This window comes from Kogia breviceps, chromosome 13 (assembly GCF_026419965.1).
Source record: "Kogia breviceps isolate mKogBre1 chromosome 13, mKogBre1 haplotype 1, whole genome shotgun sequence".
NCBI classification, from domain to species: Eukaryota; Metazoa; Chordata; class Mammalia; order Artiodactyla; family Physeteridae; genus Kogia; species Kogia breviceps.
This window is the reverse complement of record NC_081322.1, coordinates 71,210,163-71,231,378: the sequence shown is the minus strand read 5'-3', so window position 1 is coordinate 71,231,378 and position 21,216 is coordinate 71,210,163. Positions and strand designations below refer to the sequence as shown.

The 21,216-nt window shown below is 37.8% G+C and overlaps 1 protein-coding gene across 7 annotated transcripts in view; it reads left to right on the top strand.

The window, feature by feature from the left end:
- Positions 1–21,216, top strand: part of PLAGL1 (PLAG1 like zinc finger 1) — a 68,505-nt gene that overhangs the window by 17,351 nt on the left and 29,938 nt on the right. For 6 of the 7 annotated variants that reach the window (XM_059083287.2, XM_067010931.1, XM_059083293.2 and 3 more), the window contains 2 exons: positions 4,018–4,059; positions 18,966–19,039. The gene's annotated coding sequence lies outside the window, so the exon portion shown is untranslated. Of the gene's footprint in view, positions 1–4,017; positions 4,060–18,965; positions 19,040–20,055; positions 20,123–21,216 lie in introns of all 7 variants that reach the window. The other variant, XM_067010927.1, reaches the window with a different exon arrangement.

The following is a 21,216-nucleotide window of genomic DNA, read 5'->3' as shown; positions in this document are numbered from 1 at the left end:
TACTACTTCATAACTGTCCGATATTAGGAAGGTTTTTTTTTCTTTCTGAGCCACAATTTTCTTATTTGTATAAAGGGGATAAACCCACCTATTCTCAGGTTGTTGTGATCAATATAATATACACCCAAGTGGCCTACACAGAAAATATTCATAGGTCAAGCAAAGGCTTTTTCTCAATTAAAATAATGAAAAGTAATGAGATATTTTAAGAAGAAATCTGAGATTTAGTACAGGGAGGGTGACATAAGGAAGGAAAGAGGTGGGGGTCCGTGGGAGATAAAGTCCTTAGTTTAATATCCTGAAAAGAGTGCTTTGGGGCAGCCCTAGGCTCTTGCTTATCTCCAGGGGAAGGTATGCATCTTTACTATCTCAACCTAATAATTTCTCTTGAGCTTCAGTGTCCTGATTTGTTAAATGAGGATAATAGGAATTGCTTTGATGACCTTGGTAAGGATCCTTTGATAGAGTGGTGGAGATAAGAGCCAAGGGAATGGGTTGGAAAGTGAATAGGAGGTGAGGAAATGGGGATTATCTGTTTTCAATTCTTTTCTGTGAAGTTAATCTGAGAAAGTTAGTCTGGAAACATAGTGGGAACTGGAGGGCAATGCGAGGTCTGTGAAGGTTTGGTTTATTAAAGGTTGGGAAATACCAGAGCATGATTGTGTGTTGGGGAGAAGTACCTCTAGTAGAGAGGGAGAGGATGATAGTGGAGAGAAAACTTTGGATGGTGAGGTGGGGTTGACCTTTGGTGCTAGGAAGAGAAATTTGTAGGTGAGATGCTCCATCCAGTAGCATGCTTTCTCTCTCTCTCTCTCTCTCTCTCTCTCTCTCTCTCTCTCTCTCTCTCTCTCTCTCTCTCTCTCTCTCTCAGTGAAGCATGAAGTAGGGATGTTAGCAGAGAGATGTATGTACAAGTGTGGGGAGTGGGAGGTCATTTGGAAAATAGTAGAGAAAGTGGGAAATTAATAAGAGTGAGGGAATATTCTGGAGTTGTGCAGGCTCTGGAACCCAACCAAGTCTGAGTTGACAGGATTAGAGTGAAGTCACTCTCCCCAGCTATGAGACCCCATCTCTGAACCCTTTGTCGCCATTTCTCCTGCAGTAGCCTTTCCATTCTGTTGTTTTTGAGCATTTTTGATATTACCTGAGGCACTCTCCAGTTACACGGAGCTGCCTACTGGGGCTGTCCAAGTTAAGGTCAAGGTACCTGTTATTATTTGGTTAGCTCTCTGATTAAGAATTGTATAGGTTTTGAATAGTCTACCCAGCTTTTCCCCCAGTTCATGCTATTATTGGTGTGAGATTTTGTAGAGAGTGAGGTTGTTCAGAAATGACTAAATTGTCTTTATCTATATATAAGGTCATTACAATGGACTGAATGTTTATGTCCACACAAAATTTATATGTTGAAATACTAATGCCAAATGTGATGATATTTGAAGGTGGGGCTTTAGGAGGTAATTAGATCATGAGGGTGGAGCCTTCATGAATGAGATTAGTGCCCTTATGAGAAGAGGCCAGAGAACTAGCCAGCTGTTTTTCCTGACAGGTGAGAGTACAATGAGAAGTCTGCAGTCTGCAACGTTGAAGAGGGTTCTTACCTGAACCCAAGCATACTGGCATTCTTCTCAAACTCACTTGGAACATTCATCAAGATAGACCACATTCTGGGCCATAAAACACATCTTAACAAAGTTAAAAGGATAGAAATCATATGATATATGCTCTCAGACCACAGTAGAATTAGAGTCAATAATAGAAAGACAACTGGAACTTTCTCAAAATACATGGAGATTAAACAACATACTTACAAATAATACATAGGTCCAAAATAATCTCAGGAGAAATATAAAAATATTTTGGACTAAATGAAAATGAAAACACAACTTATCAAAATGTGTTGGATGCAGAGAAAGCAGTGCTTAGAAGGAAATGTATAGCATTGAATGCATATGCTAGGAAGGAAGAATCAATCTGTTGCCATCTTAGGAAACTAGATAAAGAAAAGCAAACTAAATCTAAGGTATGGAGAAGAAAAGAAGTAATAAGAATTAGAGCAGAAATTAATGAAATTGAGAGTAGGAAATCAATAGAGAAAAACAAGGACACAAAAATTGGTTTTATTGAAGAGATCAATAAAATTGATAAGACTCTAATGAGGCTAACTAAGAAGAGAAGAGGGAGGATACAAATTACTCATATCAGAAATGAAGGGACATCACTTCAGATCCCTTGGACATTAAAAGGATAATAAAGGAATACAATGAACTACTCAGTGCCCACAAATTTGATAACCTGGATGAAGTGGACCAACTCTTTAAAAGACAATTTGTAAAACACAGAAGAAGAAATAGACAATTGAAGAGGATTTCTCAATTAAAGAATTAAGGTAAATAATTACCTTCCAAAATAGAAAGCACCAGGCCCAGATGGTTTTACTGGTGAATTCTGCCAAACATTTAAGGAAGAAATTATGCCGGGTCTCTATAATCACTTTCAAAGGATAGAAGCAGAGGGAATACTTTTTAACTCATTCAATGAGGCTAGCCTTACCTCAGTAGCAAAACCAATAGGCAATTGCAGCAGCATTGTAGGATACAAGTTCATTATACAAAAGTCGATTGCTTTCCTATATACCAGCAATGAACAAGTGGAATTTGAAATTAAAAACGCCTTCCTGGGACTTCCCTGGTGGTCCAGTGCATAAGACTCTGTGCTCCCAGTGCAGGAGGCCTGGGTTTGATCCCTGGTCCGGGAACTAGATCCTGCATGCATGCTGCAACTAAGAAGTCCGCGTACTGCAACTAAAGATCCTGCATGCTGCAACTAAGACCCCGCACAGCCAAAATAAATTTAAAAAAACAAACAACAACGAAAGAAACCACCTTCCCATCATTTTTACTGTGAACCTAAAACTGCTCTAAAAAAAATAAAATATTTAAAAATATTGAAAATATAAAATCTATGAGTTCAGTCACTACTTTAGCTTACCTTTTACCTTTTGATTTTTGAAGTGAGTAGTCTATGTTAAGGTAACGAGGAGCAAACATCTTTTCAGAGAATTTGTTCCTTAAACTGAAACTTACACTTTAATGCAGAAAAATACAATTCCTTATTCATGATTTGACATTCAACTACACAGTAGACTCTTAACACGCAGTAAGATACTTATTGTTCACAAATGGATGTTATTATTTTAGTGTTAAAAATAGATATACAAGGGGTTAGGGACAGAAGGAGGTTGTGGGGAAGGAGGTGGGTGTATTTATGAAAGGATGACATGAGGAATCCTTGTGGTGTTCAGTATCTTGGCTGTCAGGGGATCTGTGAGCCTGCAGGTGATAAAATTCTATAGAAGTAAACATAAACACACACAAAAAAACAGGGAAAAATCTCAAAAGACCAATATAGGGCTTCCCTGGTGGTGCAGTGGTTAAGAATCCACCTACCAGTGCAGGGGACATGTGTTCAAGCCCTGGTCCGGGAAGATCCCATATGCCGCAGAGAAACTAAGCCCGTGCACCACGGCTACTGAGTCTGCTCTAAGGCCCATGAGCCACAACTACTGAGCCCATGTACTACAACTACTGAAGCCCACATGCTGCAACTTCTGAAGCCTGCATGCCTAGAGCCCATGCTCCGCAACAAGAGAAGCCACTGCAATGAGAATCCTGCACGCCACAATGAAGAGTAGCCCCTGCTCTCCACAACTAGAGAAAGCCTGCACACAGCAGCAAAGACCCAATGTTGCCCAAAATAAATAAATAAATAAATTTATTTTTAAAAGACCAGTATATTGTATAATATATATGATATATATATACACACATATACTGATTGTGACATTGCACTTCAGTTTTGTGAAATATTACCACTGGGGAAACTGAGTAAAGGATACTAAAGATCTCTCTAAAAACTTCATGTGACTCTGCAGTTATCTCAATGAAGTTACAATTAAAAATGCACACACAACTACTATATAAAACTAATATATATAATTTTTATTTTTGTTTCTAGGTTTTTCCTGCCTGATTGACAACATAGTCATCATTGGCTTTTGTAAGTTGATAACTTTAATTTCTTTATCCTTCACCTCCAACCTTGTATATTTTCTAATTACATGAGAATATTTTTCTAGAGAACCTGAACAAAAATTAGAGCAAAACCTTTTTTTTTATTTGGTTCTTATATTATTTTAAAGATAGTCTCACTTTTTCTCATACCATTAGGTGATAGTTATTTTGAGAAAGTTTGAATTACACATCTTGGGCTCGGGCCATCTGTTTCTTTGGAGTGACTTCCTATCAGGGTTATGATTAGCAGGAGCAAAGTGCCATCTGTGGAGCTGAGGTGGCACATCCATCCATCCTGTTGGACATCACAGTCTTCACCTAGAACATCCTTGTGGCAGATGGTAAGAGGGACACGACATCCTGGGAGAAAGCCACTAATGTGAATGGTTTGACTAATGAGGTATAACAAATTCTGTTTCATTTATCTGTGAAAATCTGGCAATGAGATGAAATGAAGGGAGAATTGCAGATTGGGAGAATTTAGCTTTATTCTCATTTTATCATTTGGAGTAGCTATATTTCTGTTCAGTAACTTTTTCTTGTAGCATATTGAAGAAAAATTTAGATCTCCTGTTTCATGGTAGTTTTTTTTAATTCAGTGAAATCTAAACATTTGAAATAGATTTGAACAAACATTTTTAACCTGGGAAATGAATTATCACTGAAAACATTTACAGTATTAAATGGCTAATCCTTTCCACTCCAACCAAACTTTCTTCTTCCTTAGTCTTCCTCATCTCAGTAAATGGCAACTACATTCCTCCAGTTGCTCAGATAGTCTCTGTGGCACCATCATCCTCTCTTCTTTCTGTCATCCCTTATACACCCAGCTGTCAGGAAATACTGTCAGCTCTGCCTTAAATATATCTAGAAGATGACTGCTTTTCACCATGTATTCCACTACTATACTGGTCAAAGCCTTCATCTTTTTATTAAAATAGCCTCCTAACTTGTTTCCCTGCTTTTACACTTTCTCCCCTATAACCCATTCTCCAAATGGCAGCCAGATAAATTATTTAAAACTCTTAAGTCTGATCATGTTACTTTTCTGCTCCAGTGACTCCGGTGCCTCTCTTCACAGAGGCTTATCAACTTCTACATGATATGGGCCCCCATTACCTCTGATCTAACCTAACCTTTTACTGCTCCCCCTCACTCACTGCTTTAGCCATACCAATATTCTTGTTCCTACATTGGGGTTTTGCAATTACTGTTCCCACAAATAGCCACATGATTCGCTTCCTTACCTCCTTTAAATCTTTGCAAAATTGTCACCTCCGCATCCAGGCCTTCTCTGACTACCTTATTTCAAATTACCACTGTTTCTCCCTGCCTTACACTCCCAGCACTTCCTATTACTACAGTACTTTATTTATTATTATTTTTAAAATAAATTTATTTCTTTTTATTTATTTTTTGGTTGCGTTGGGTCTTCGTTGCTGCGTGCGGGCTTTCTCTAGTTGCGGCGAGCGGGAGCTACTCTTCATTGTGGTGCGCGGGCTTCTCCTTGCAATGGCTTCTCGTTGCAGAGCACAGGCTCTAGGCACACAGGCTTCAGTAGTGGCATGTGGGCTCAGTAGTTGTGGCTCACGGGCTCTAGAGCGCAGGGTCAGTAGTTGTGGCAAATGGGCTTCGTTGCTCCGTAGCATGTGGGATCTTCCCGGACCAGGGCTCGAACCTGTGTCCCCTGCATCGGCAGGTGGATTCTTAACCACTGCACCACCAGGGAAGTCCCAGTACTTTATTTGTTTAACTACCTTCTGTTATATATTTTACTTGTCTGTCTCCCTTTCACTTGAAGATGAACTCTACGAGAGTAATAATTTTTGTGTGTTTTGTTTACAAAGATGGGAAAGTGGGATAGGGAAAATGGATTGTATAGTGGTTACTGACTTTGCCTAATACAACCTTCTCTTGTTGCCTCGTGACCACAGAGATAGGTAAGTGAAAAAAGCAACCAAAATCTCAATCATCTGTATATTTCTAAGGATTATAGGGAGAAAAACTAGGTTTGAAATTTCTTCTAAGAATATACTTCATTTTCTTTTCAGTGCTTGTTTGATTAGAAGTTCTTTGGTAAAAATGATATTGATACTTTTAGTAAATGATTCCTAATACCATTTTGTTACTGAAGATTTAGAGTGTTCTATCAGAATTTAGTTCCAGAAGTGTGCTTTTTAAGAGCTATAAATTAAGAGCAGACAGAATGATGGATAGCACAAGTTTTAGAACCAAGTGTAGCCTGGCTTGAATTCTGGCTGTGATTCCAATTCAGTACATTATAAGCAAGTTAATGAGGCTTTCTTAGCCACAGTTTGTCTTTTATAAAATTGAAATAATAATAGTTGTGAGGCTTATGAGGATTAATTGAGGTGATAGACCTTGTCATTAGCAACATTCAGTAACTATTAATCCTTTAACCTGATATTGCTCAGTTATATAAGCTTGAGATACTAGTAATAAATTATTTTACAGTGTACTTTGTAGAGAAGACAGTCTTATAATTTATGTCATTACATGTAGTAAATTTTGAAAAAATTATGTATATTTTACAGAAGAGAAAATGACTAGGAGACATGAGCTGCTCTGTAATGTGACCCCAGAAAATTTTTTGCGTTTTTTGTAATTTCTACACTTTAGCAGTGTGGAGAGGATGAAATGAGATAGTGTAGATTTGTCAGTACTTATTTGTAAATATAAAACATTAATGCAAATGTAAGGAATTGGAATATCATACTGAGGGGACTTCTACCATGACTTCCAGTCATGATGTAGTAACAGGAACTGGATTTATTATCCTGCCTTAGCAAAACAAACAAACAAAACCCCATAAAATGTATGAAACAAAGGTTTTCAGACATTGGGTGACAAGTGGCATAAGACAGTTAACCCTGAGATAAAGGAAACAAATGATGTGCCCAAGGCCACAGTGTAAGAGGGGAACCCAAACACAGCCCAGTAGTCACCCTGAATTGAGGTGATAAAGCTGGCAATTCAGGGAGGTTGAAGCAGCTAGAATTTGCACGATGGAGACCAGAGAGAAGAGAGCTCTGGAGATCTTCAGAGGGTTCCCTTGGAGTCTTCAGCTGAGTGCTGATTGGAGTGCATGCTTACAAGAGAACTACCCAAGGCTTGGAGAAAAACCAATGGGAAGGGAAAGTTAGCTCATGTAGGGCTGGGAAGTGTGCATCCCCACCATTCAGAGTAGAAAAACTTTGTAATACAAGTGGCATTAGATGGAGTGCTCAGAAGGGTATTGCCTCAGTGGTGAGGCAAAATTAGCCCTAAACTAAAGGCTGCTCTGATCCTACCTAAAAAATCTTAAAAGTGGAAATTCCCTTGTGGTCCAGTGACTCGGACACAAGTTTGCATTGCTGTGGACCTGGGCTCGATCCCTGATTGGGGAACTGAGATCCCACAAGCTGCACTGTGCGGCCAAAAAAACAAAACCAAAAAAATCTTAAAAGTAAGCCATTAAAGAGGAATCATAAAACTTTTTTAGTAAAGGGCCAGATGGAGAATACTTTAGGCTTTACAGGCAATATGACCTCTGCTGCAACTACTTAGCTCTGCCATTGTAATGTTAAAGCAGTCATAGACAATATGTAAATGAATGGGGCTGGCTGTATTCTAATAAAACTTTATTTACATAAATAGACTCTGGGCCAAATTTGGCTTGTGGACCATAATTTGCAGACTTCTGGTTTACAGAGTCAAACTGTGGGACTTTTGGCAGTCCAGTGGTTAAGACTCCATGCTTCCATTGCAGGGGCCATGGGTTAGACCCCGCATGCTGCATGGAGTGGACAAAAAAATTAAAATAAAAAAGAAAAGGGTTGAATTGTTTCTAGTAGCTTAACTCCAACTCAGAACAAAGCTCAAGAATATATAAAGAAACACAAAATATCCAGCACCTAACAAGGTAAAGTACACAGTGTCTAGCATTCAATCAAAATTTACCAGATATGCAAAGAAACAGGAAAATTCAGTAGTAAGAGAAAGTTCAATCAATAAAAACAGACTCAGAAATGAAACAGATTTAATAAACAAAGATATTAATAAACAATTTAATAAACATTTTATTTAAGTAATTTAATAAGATTTTAATACATAACATTCACTAAATGAAGATATTAAAAACATTAGTATAACTAAGTTTTGTATGTTCAAGATAATAGAGGAAGCATAAATTTGTTAAGAAAAGACATGAAAGTTATAAAACGACCCAAATTGATCTTCTAGAGGCAACATAAACATCTGAGATGAAAAATACACTGGATAGGATTAACAGCGGACTAGACACTGCAGAAAGAAAGATTGCATGAACTTGAAGACACAGCAATAGAAATTATACAAAATAAAACACACACACACAAATCCTGGGGAAAAAAGCCCATCAATGAGCTGTGGGATAACTTTAAACAGCCAAAAATATTGTGTAATTAGAGTCTCCAAAGGAGGAGGGAACAGAAAAAAAATTTTTAATAATGGCTGAAAATTTGCTAAATTTAATGAAAACCATAAGCCCACAAATCTCAGAAGCTCAATGAAAAGCTAGCAATTACCAAAAAAAAAAAAAAAAAAAGAAAGAAAAAAAATGAAGAAAATTACACCAAGGCACAACATTAATCAGATAATTTAAAACCAGTAATAATGAGAAAGATTTTAAAGTGGAGAATGAAGAAACTATAAATTTAGAAGAACAAAGGACGACAGCAGACTTTTCATCAAAAGCAAAGCAAGCCAGAAGACAGTGGAGCAATGTCTTTAAAGTAATGAAAGAAAAAACTGTTAACCTAGAAATCTATAGCTAATGAAAATATTTTTCAGAAAAGATAATGAAATAAAGACATTTTCAGAATTCAAAAGCTTAAAGAGTTAATCACCGTTAGATCCACACTACAAGAAATGTTGAAGTCCTCAGGAAGAAAGAAAATAATACCAAATGGAAATAAAGAGCACCAGAAATGGTAAACACTTGGGTAAATATATAAGATTTTGCTTTTTAAAATTTAAATCTTTTTAAAAAGGTAATTGTTTAAACAAAATAGTAATAGTAGAGTTGGGGTTTATAACATATAAAAGGTGTGACAATAATTGCACAAAGGTCACGAGGGGAAAAATTGAAATATAATATTAAAGTTTTTTTATTATATGTGAAGAAGTACAATATCCCTTAAAGGGATATTGTAATAAGTTAAGGATATAGCCATAAACCCTAAATCAACACTAAAGCATAAAAAATTGTCATAAGACAAAGGAGATAAATCAGAAAAAAAAATAATTAGAAGAAGATAATAATAATTCAAAAGAAGGCAGGGAAAAAGGGAAAAGGGAATGGAGAACAGATGGGACAAATACAAAAAAAAAGCAAGATATACATTTCAACCTAACCATATCAATAATCACATTAAGTATAAATGGACTAAATACTCTCATTAAAAGGCAAAGAATATCAGATTACGTTCAAAAAAACAACAAGGATTAACTCTATGCTGCCTGCAAAAAAAGTGCACAACATATATATAAAGACAAATAGATTTATAAGCCAAAGGATGGAAAATAATACACACTTCAGTACTAATGTTTTAAAAAGCCTGCAGACTTCCATGGTGACTCAGTGGTTAAGAATCTACCTGCCAGTGCAAGGGACACAGGTTCAATCCCTGGCCTGGGAAAATCCCACATGCCATGGAGCAACTAAGCCCGTGCACCACTACTACTGAGCCTGAGCTCTAGAGCCCGTGTGCTGCAACTACTGAAGCCTGCACACCTAGAGCCTGTGCTCCGCAACAAGAGAAGCCACTGCAAAGAGAAGGCCATGCACTGCAATGAAGAGTAGCTCCCACTCACTGCAACTAGAGAAAGCCCGGGCGCAGCAATGAAGACCCAACACAGCCCCCCCCCAAAAAAAGCCTGGAGTGGGGACTTCCTTGGTGGTCCAGTGGTAAAGAACCTGCCTTGCAATGCAGGGGATGTGGGTTCAATCCCTGGTCGGGGAACTAAGATCCCACATGCCAGGGGCAATTAAGCCCATGCACCACAACTACTGAGCTCGTGTGCCTCAATGAGAGAGTCCATGTGCTGCAAACTACAGAGCCCGTGTGCTGTGGACCCCAAGTGTCACAACTACAGAGCCCATGCGCCCTGGAAGCCCGCGTGCCACAGCAAAAGATCCCTTATGCCTCAAAAAAGATCCTGCGTGCCACAACTAAGACCCGATGCAACCAAAAAAAATACAAGAAAATAAGTTTTTTTTATAAAAAAAAGTCTGGAGTGGCTATAAATATCGGACGAAGTAGAAATTAGAGCAAAGAATATTGCCAGGGAGAAAGAGAGTTCTTTCATAATGATAAAGTGGTAAATTCATTTAAAAAAATCATCTTAAATGTTTATGCATCTAATAACAGGGTTTCAGTATATACAAGGAGAAATAGACACATCCACAAATGTAGTCAGATTTCAGTACCCTCTCTCAACAGATACATCAAGTAGATAACAAACCAGTAAAGATATAGAAGGCTAAAACTGCACTATCAACCAGCTTGACCTAATTGACAGAGAACACTCTACCCAACAAAAGCAGAATATACATTCTTTTCAAGCATGCCCAGAACTTTATCAAGATAGACCATATTCTGGGTAAAAAAACAAAACAAAACAATTAATTTAAAAGGGTTTAAATCATACAAAGAATGTTCTCTGACCATAATGGAATTAAATCAGAACAGAAAGGTATCTGGAAAAGTATCATAACTGAACAACACACTTCTAAATAACCCAGGGGCACATTCTAGGCCATACAGAGCATGTTACATTTCAAAGAATGCCAGTCATACAAAATACATTCTCAGACAACAGTGGAAATAAAATGGAAATTAATAACAAAAAGATAGTGGAAAAATTCTCAAATATTTGGAAATTAACACACTTCTAAATAATGCCTGCTGCATCAAAGAAGTCTCACGAAAAATTTAAAAATACTTTAAAATAAAGTGAAAATATAGTCTATAAAAATGTGTGGGATGCAGCTAAAATAGTGCTTGGAAGGAAATTCATAGTGTTAAATGTTTATATTAGAAAAAAACCTAAAATCAATAATTGAAGTTTCCACCTTATGAAACTAGAGAAGAGCAAATTAAACTTAAAGCAAGCAGAAGAAAGTAAATAATAAAAATGAGAGAAGTCAACAAAATTGAAAATAGGAAAATGATAAAAATCAACAAAATGGAAAGCTGGTTTCTTTGAACAAGATTAATAAAATGATAAACCTATAGTGAGGCTAACCAAGGAAAATAGAGAGGAGACATAAATTACCAGTATCAGAAAGGAAAGAGGAGCCATGACTACTGACCTCATGGATTTTACAGGGCTGATGAGAGAATACTACAATCTCTGCCCACAAATTTGAGAACTTAGATGAAATGGACCAATTCCTAGAAAGATACAAACTATCAAAACTCCCTCAGGGAGAAATAGATTACCTGAACAGCTCTATGTCTATTAAAGACATCAAATTAATAGTATATATTAAAAACAAACAAACAATACCACCACCGCCACCAAAAACCTTCCAAAAAAGAAAACACCCAGGCCCAAATGGTCACACTGGTGAATTTTACCGAATAACCCATGTGACATAAATGAAAAGGGTAATTGGGAAGTATTTTCAACTGAATGGAAATGAAACATATTTCCAAATAATTAGGATGCAACTGTAGCAGTGCTTAGAGGGAAACTTAAAGCACTAGGTATCTATATTAGGAAAGAACAGTCTCAAATTAATGGCTCAAGGTAAGGGATTGTTAAAATTGCCTTCAAATACCTGAATGTCTTTTGTTAAAAAATATGTTTGTTTCATATTGTTGGAGAAGACAGTTAGAGGTGGTTATAAAAAGGCAATTCTTAGCCCTTCATAAGAAAGAAAGAACCATCAAACTTCCACAGCTATGGACTGAGTTTCTTTAGTGAGACATGCTTCCTTAGACATTCTTAAGAGTTCTTCCCAACTATTAATTTCTGAGATAAGTGGTAGTGAAGGAAAAAAAAAATTTCTCAGTGTTACTAGGCTATAGATAACAAGCATATTTAAACTGATGTGTTATAGAGTAGGTAATGCAATGTAAGAATGAGCAGTCATTTTTAAAAATCACAGAACTATAGAATTAGAGAGAGCCTTAAGTGGTGTTGAGTCAAACAACAGTGGCCTCAAGTCCCTGCCTTTTTAAATATCGAACCGTTGGATAAAAAAAAATTTTAAAGGGGGATCCATTGAAGTTTGCAAATCAGCAAAAGCAGTGAAGGACAACTAAATCACTGAATAACATATTCAGAATTCAGAGAAAATCCCATGAAGCTCAAGAACAATCAAGAATATTCTAGACGTGCTTGTGTACTAGGTAAAAGTTGGATAAATGTCATCTACTTTCCAAAGCCTTTTCTGGCTCTCCAAGACTTACTGGCCTGTCGCTGTCTTCCCATAGTATTTTGTACACTGTGCACTGTAGCATCTACGTACCATCATCTATCAGTAAGGGGTCATGAAAAATGAGACAAGGACTTAAAAAGTAAGGTTTGCCTTTTATCACTGGCAGTCTTTTCTTGTGCTAGAAAGTTAATCCGTGTTCTCCTAGTGAGTAGCATGAGGGTCAAGTGAAGTAAGACATGCATTAGTTCTTTGAAAAGTTTAACGCACTACCTACATAAAACAAATATTCCTATTAAGTATTTTTCTCTTCATGTGGCAATAGTCTGGATTTCTGCCTAACACCAATACATTTCTACTTAAAATGGTTAAATGGCAAGAAGTAAAACTGATTGTACAGAAAAACAACATTGCTGCTTTATAACAACCATGGACTTGCCTCAGTTTTATTTTTTTTAAGACAGTTCAATTAGTGTTTCTATTTTGTATAGTAGCTTATTTTTTATGACAGTTTGATCTTGGTTTATTACTTGGCCCCATAAAATCCTAGACTTGAGTGCTAAATTTTTAGTGCTAGAGGGAATCATGTAATCTAGAGGCTGAAAGTTAAATTTTGTGTCTTTTTATTGAAAAGGAAGCATTTTCCCCCTTTTAACAAGTTTTATATTGGTTTGATTTTCAACATCAATGATAATAGCTACCATTATTGAGCATTTCTTATATGCTAACCCTGCTGTAGGTGCTTTACACAGGTTATCTAATTCTATCCTTTGCAAGCCCTATGAAAGAAGGTAATATTCCTCTTTTACAGATGAGGAAACCGAGGTTCTGGAAATACTGTTAAATTGCTTAATTTACAGAACTACTAAAAGGTGACACTAAAATTTGAATGTGAACCTGACACCAGCGTCCATACTCTTAAACACTGCCTCCTTGAACGAGTAGTACAATGCATTGGGCTTAGAAATAGATTCTGGTTACCTATTTAATACAATTACGGAGAACGTCAGTGAATAATTACATGCAGAGGTGGTAGCTAGGGGCAAAGGAAACAGCATGGGATTTAGAAACAATATTTAAAGTTGTGACTCATATACTTATTTGTTCTGTGACTTTGGCAAATCAATTTATTACCTCTCTTGAGGCTTTTTTCCTCATTCAAAAATAGAAATTCATAAAACCACCTATCTCAGATGGTTATGGTGAAGATCAAATTGATGTTTCTAAGTGCTTTGTAAATGCTTTTGAAAAGTATATAAGTGAATTGATGAGTGTATGTCGTCATTTGCCATAGCCTTTCTTCAAGTAGTAAATTTTCTGAGTGCTTTTTAAAAATGATTCGATTTATAAAAACGTAGTGAGTTTCCAAAGCAGCTCTATTGAATTAGAGTGATCTATTATAGAAGGAGTTTCTACTCATAAGACCAGCTTTCTTCGATGAAGTACGTTGTTTTTGAGGAACGATTATTTCACAATACTTCGTAAAGGAATTCTTCACGGATGTTTCTGTCTCCATTTTGGAAGAGTAGGGAGACACAGAGGCCAAAGTGAATCAGCGCCAGAGTCAGCTTTGAGGTTCCTAATATAACTGTCACACTGAGCCTACCAGGAATTCCGCTACCTTTCCTGCGCAGTTGGGAGTTCTGTGTTTTCTAAGTTTATTTCTGTCCCAGTTTGAGAAAAGTGAAAGTCTTTACCTTGAGGACTGTTCAGTACCCTATACAAAATGGCATCTTTGGCAATCAGATGAGTAATCAATGGATGGACCCCCCAGGGCAGTCCCGAAGCTCCTAAGACGGGCACGTGGGAAGGTTGTGTTCTGTGTTATGGAGTGAGTTCTCCATACCTTTCATTCCAGTATTGTTTATTTTCTTTTTGGTTTAGGAATTTTGAAACTTAACCCATCTATTCCCATGTTTACTCAGGATTAGCAGCAGAAATGGAGTGGAGCACAATGAAATGAACGCATTTTGTTACGGGCTGTCATGAGCGTGGTGTCAAAGTAGCAGTTCGGAATTCAGTGGAGACTTTTGAAATCTTTTAATTCTGTGTGCTCAGTGTAGGTAACCAATCAGGATAATCCACTTTCTTTCCTAGTCCCTCTGGTTCTCCCCTCCCCCCTCGCTAACCCTCTTCACTCACATGTGCGCGCGTGCGCGTACACACACACACACACACACACGCACGCACACACACACACACACACACACGCACAGCTCATTCACCCACAGACTGTCATTTAAGAGCTTGGATTACCAGTTTAGGTGATTACCTAGCTCACATCAAAAAGCTAACTGTTCTGTCTCTGTTCGTGTTGGTGTTTTGCAAACAGAATTTATGCAAACGGAGTCTCTCTTTAGGTCGTGTGGCCTTCTCTGGAGATGAGGCCTGAGGGAAGCCCCAGGAGTTACAGCTCTCGGTTCATCATACGGTAGTAGTTTACTGGGTGTGAACCAAGAAGGGCAGTGCGTGTAGCCGACCTCCTATCAGCAGCAGAACCATTAGGTTGAGAATAGAGTGTCCCAGTGGTTTAGGTATGGTGACACGAAAGAAACTGCAGATTAAGTGAGACCATCGCTTGTGGGATCGCAGGGTGGAGAAAGAAAGGGAGAGTGAGCGGGCATAGTTTATTTATGGAATGTCGGGGGGCCATCGTGGCTCAGCGGGCCCTAGAAGCGGAGGACTTCCCTCAGCGCTTGTTTTCTCCCTCTGACCTTGGATGAACTAGCGAGCAGTATATTATGCTGGGTGATTGTGCTGGTTTGTCATGGTTAGCATTCTGGACTGTCACTGGAATGTAGGAAACGGATGAATTTGAATTGAGCCATGAGGTGGTCTGCCGGCCCTCTCCTTGTCTCGAGGAAACCTGTCGCTGTTTGTCTGGGCCTGGCCTAATGAAAGCAGTGGAGGGAAAGAGAGGTGGGCCTTTGATCTCTTTGTTGCAGCTGCTCCCTGGGAACTCACTGAAATCAATGCCCTGTTTTCCTGAAGGAATGAATGGCTCTGCCTAACTAGCTTTGTGAAGCCGTGGGGGAATTCACTGCCTCTGTTTATTGACAGCTGAAAAGGAGCACATGGGGTGGAATGGACCTTCTTGTGAAAACCAGGCACAGGGAAAATTAGACCTCAATTTAACACAGAGGAATTTGGAAATTCACCCCAAAGGAGACGTGGTTTCTCATGCTTACATTAGAATTACTCAAGTTTGGGGCTAGTGTGTAATGAACAATGGAGGTTCTGTCACAACTGTGTTATAAGTAGGAATATGATATGCATAATAAATGATGTTAAGTAGAAGTTGATTCAATACCCTCCTTATTTTTTTAAACACAGAAGTAGAGAAAGACAAATATTAACCATGATATAATCAGGTGATTTTTTTATTTTTGCTTTAAGAAGAAGAGAAAAAAATTGATACTTATTTTAGGCATTGTTAATATGGTATCACTAAGTCTCTAGAGCATGTCTTTCATTCATTTATGTTTCAAAACATCTTTGAACTTTGTATCCAAGTTTCATTCACTTAGCTGTTTGTGCTGTTCCGGATTGTGTGTGTTGAGTGGAAATAATACAAATCACATTTATTTTTAAAAAATGTTTATTCTTGGGATATTATAACTGGAAGTCTGTGTCAAACATAAATGAAACTAGCTTGTAGACCAATTTAGCACTTGTGATGAGAACAGTTCATAAATCCTAAAATTACTGCCTTACTTCTGACAACACAGTAAAGAAAAAGTCGAGTTTATCACAAGGAAACATCACCATACCTTCTTTTATCTCTACCCTCACTTGCTTGATTTCCCAGGAAGAATTTATAGCTTTTTCCTTTGGCCCTCAGCCCTTTGTGCACACCTCTATTATAACACTTAACACATTGCCCTGTAACTCTTTGTTTAGGTGTATTCTTTTAGCTGGAAGTAAAGCAGCTGTGTCGTATTCATTTTTATATCTCCAAACCCAGCAAAGCTCTTGGCTCAGTGAATGTGTGCTGAATGAATGGGGATTGATAGCTCCCTGTACATTACTTTGAATGTAATTACTTATCCAGGCTTCAACTGCAAATACTACATTTAGGAAAACCTGATTGATCTATTGTTACCTGATTGGTGCCATAGCTTTTTAAAATCTTTCCTTTATGGAGAATTATTAAACAGTTTTTCAATGTGGCAAGTTTGTTGGGCAGTCTATCAGCCTCTGAACAGGAGGCATAGAAAGTGTATGGCATTGTCCTTTGCAAATCCAAGCTCTCTTCTTTAATATTCTTTTTAAAAAATAAGTCTCAGCACAGTGTTTAGGTATTTTCAGTAAGAAGATGAAAAATCTTTTAGAGTTTTGTAGACTTTCACCTGACCAGATTTAGTGATTGAGATGGATAGACTTCCATTTTCAGGTTTTAATTCTATGATGTAATGTTAAATAATGCAAAACAAAACCTTTAACAGTTTCTTTAACCAGCTTTACCACCACTGTATGTTATGAACCTCTTGTCAAAGGAAGCAAGCACCTTTACTTCTAAGTGAAAAGTGTATAAGGGAAATTTGATTCTAGAGGACTGACTCCTGTGATTTCACAGGACCCTAGGACAAGCCCAATTTCTGAGTTATTCTCAAGTTAACCCGATTTCTTTTTAAACCAGAGCTTTAAGTGGGAAATAGTTGTCAACATTCTTTGGGAAAAATAACATCTTAAAATCATAATGGAAAACTTCAGAAAAGGTGAGGGCAGGGGAGAGGTAAGTAAGCACGCAGGTACAGGAACTGGCTAATATTTTATTCTCCATGTTATTTTTGTTTCGTTTTTACCACAGAGATTACGTTAAAAGCAATCTGTTTGGTTTTCTGTCTTGATTAAAAGTAGAGATGAAGTTTAAAATACAGGTTTACAAATTTATGAGTCGTGGTAGCAATCTTGTGCGAGATAGGTGCTTGTATGGGTCATACAAATGTGGTCGATTCAGCAGGTTGTGATTCTGCTGAGATTTTAGATTTCTTACAAAACAGGAAAATTACCATGGCCTTGATCATTGATAGACTCTCACCCCCGTAAGTATTAACTTGTAGATAAGAAAGCTGTAAGCCTGTTACTTAGGTTTTATAACTCGGCTGCTCAATATCCTCCCAGTTTCTGGAAGTAATTTCGTGTGACATCATACCAAAGTCGGGAGGGGTGGAGGGTGGAAGGAGAAGTAGGAAATCAAACGACACTTTAACGTTTGATGTTTCAGCTTAAAAGCGATGAGGCATATCTTGTCTACATTGATAAAACTACATACAGGCCCCAGGGAGTGACTGTAGTTAAAAGTTGTGTTCTTGCTGTGTTTATAGAACCAGATAACGTCAACTACATGATCCTCCATAAAAGAGTCCTTTTCTCAGTCCTGAAGACGGTTGTCATATACAAGAAGAATTTCAAGTCATGTAAGAGTCAGACCCTCAAAATACGTTTGGGGATCAACATATATTAGATCTTTGTATCCATGTGTGTGTGTATCTCCATAGGCCAACTTCCCGGCAGAAAGATACTTCCCTCTTAGACAGCTTCCCATCCATCCAAATAAAGCGGCCCTACTACAGGCTGATCTAGTCATTGAAAGGGAAACATCCTCCTTATGGGTTAGGTTGAATTACAAGAAAGTATGCTTACCGTCAACAAGTTCTGCCCTTCAGGCCTCTCCTCTGAGTAGTAAGCTTGTCTTTGAAAAAAAAAATTGTAGTTAAGCAAAGGTTCCTTTTGGTTTTGGGTTTTTGGGTTTTTTTGGTTTGGTTTGGTTTTTGTTTGCCTGTTTGTTTTTGGCCTTTTAATGGTCTTTCCTTGCTCTTTGTCATCTTTTCCCCCTCTTCCCCAGTGCACCCTCAGCCCTACTTGGGTACTTGCTTCCTTTTCCTAAAGGATAACTTCTTAGTTGACCCTTTTACAAAAGGTTCTGATTATCATCTGATTTCTTCCTGAGCCTCTGAGAAATTTTCACTTGAATTGGGGTCTCTGGAAAAGAATTGCAAATACAGGGGTACACCTTGCTTCCCAGGTGCAGTGTTCAGCACTTCACTCCCATTAACTCATTTACTCCTCAAAAGGCTTTTAGGCTATAGGTATGGTTATCATCTCCACTTTACCGGCGAGCAGCTGAGGCAGAGAGCTGTTCAGCAAGTGGTGTGAGGTTTCTGAGTGGCTCCAGGTGACACCTGGATCTGAATGTAGGCCTTCTGGCACCAGGGCCCCAGCTCGTCACCACATCACCACGTTGTCTCTCTCAAACTAAAACTCCTGTAAGAACTTAGAGGTGTGTCTCTGGAAGGTTGGAATAGAACACAACGGCATACTGACGGAAAGAAGTTTTTGATCCTGGCATTCCTGAACTCACGTTCTGTATATAAATGTCTCCTAACACGGTATCGGTGTGGTTTTTCTCAATGCCTTTTTTTTTTTTTTTTCTTTAACCTTTTGACATTATTTTCCTCTTCTAGGATTGCTCTCACATCTGATGTGGCCTCTGTTTCATGTCACATCTGAAACTCCTGTGTACCTCAAACTTAGAAAGGTAAGTGTGTCTCCGCTACACCCTCTGCCCAGGCTGCCCTCTGCGGCCAGTTTGTTCTCACTCTCCTATGTTAGAGCCCACGCCAAAGCTTCCCGCTCTCCACGGTAGAGGGGGGTTATGTTCCAGAAAACACTTGCTCTCCGAGAGTTTTCATCTGACGAACTGCAGACCTTGAGGGAAAAATTATGGTTGGGGAATATGAAAGCCTGTTTTTTACTCTTTAGAAAAATCAAGAGAACATGCTAAGAACGGTCACTGATATTCATATAATTTTAGAAATAGGGGCACTATACAAATGCCTTTTATTTATCATGACTTGTGTACTAGAAACTTGTGATCTCCCTACCTGACACTTAAAAAGACGTTTTCAAATAAAAGCAAATGAATGCTAGGGGAAATTTGGGGGTATTAGACTCCATTTAGGATCATATTTAGTACGTTGCATACATTACAATTCAGAGTCTCTAAATCATGCTCCTAAAGTCATAATGTGAGGTGATTCTCAATTTGCATATATTCTGTCCAAATTTCCTAAAATTATGAAATAAGTATGCCACTAAATCCAGTGGAGGTAACCTAAATTTGCCCCTAAATTTGAGGGAACTCGTGGTCGACAGGAACCCCAATATTTATCAGAAGTTTTGATTTTTTTATTTTTCTCCATCATACATATAGAGATTATGATTTGTTTGAAACGCCTATTTCAAACTAATGACACCTAGTCATTAAATTTCATATCCAACATTTTGGTTGTTTTTCTCCTGTAACATGTATTAGTTCTCTGTTTAAGCCCATTGCCTTCTTCACCCCAAAGGAACCCTCCCCCTATTTTGCAGCTTTAGTGCTAACAGTGTTGCTTAACCATAACTTTTGGCCTCTCTCCACATATTTTTTTGCAAAATGTCCTTGACTGTAATATGCCATATTTTTTTTATTCCAGTCCTCTTTGTATGTTTTCTTATATCCCATCTTACACTTGAGTGTTTTTGGTGTTTTTTTTTTTTCTCCTAAACTAGATAAACCACTTCCAAATTTATTTTGCTTTGGACTGACTTCTAGAAAGGCTCTCCACAGCTGCTCCAGGTAAAGGGCCAAAGTGAAATATTAGATGTGTGTGTTTAAATTCCTGTTCTCCAAATGGTTCTAATTGAAATTAATCCACTTCCCCACTCCTACATTCAAAAGAAAGATTCTAGCAAAATCCAAATGTGCCAGAATCACTTCTGTATGTCATTTGGGTGACTTCATGATACCTGTAAGACCAACTCATGCCAGGCCTATTTGTAATTGTTTTCTCTAGTTAAATGTGACATTGCCATTAAAAGCACAGCTAATAATATTATACTGCTTAAGAATCTAAAAATCTTTCAAATACATGACATACAAAGTTTTGAAGCAGGCAGGAAATAACTAGAAATTTCTTTTACAGGTATGTGTTAGAAAATGGAATTGTGTCATGATCCAAATTAAAGAAAGATTATTGAAGTGAACCAGTAATTCATACTTTCTGTTATATGTATTATATTCTGAAACAGGTTATTAATATTTCCTAATTGTGAACTTACCCAGTGTACAAAATCATTCTTGATACTTATTAACAGGTCACATCTACTTTGTATATAAACTTCAGACTCTGCCCCAGTCATTGTACCTCCGTATGGACCTATGTAATGCATAATCTTACAACAACTCTGCCAGGTGGAGAGATGTAAGCATGAAGAGAAGTTAGGGAACTTGCTTAAGGTTACATACCTGGCAAGTAGCAGAGCCAGTGTTCCGACCTAGAGCCATGTGACTCCAAAGCCAGTGCTCTTTGCACTACACCAGCCCATCTTTCTTGGACTGCATCCAGCAGAATAGTATCATTTGGTTAACGTTTTTTAACTAACTGTAGGAACACAACCTAGTATTAAGTAGGGTATGCTTCTAGTAAAAGAATAAGGGAGAGTAAAACACATTATCATACCACTTTTAGGTAAGGAAAGTTACTATCCAAGAAATAGCAATTTTTTTTTTTTTTTTTTACTTCCTTGACTCCCTGAACAAACAAAAGGTTAAAGTGAAGGCCGTTGGGGTTGAAGGGTGTTGCGGGGGTCATAATGTAGGAGGGTGTTAAATATTATGGTTACAATTAATAAATAAAGCACATATCTCTATCAATGTGTTTAAAATAGTGC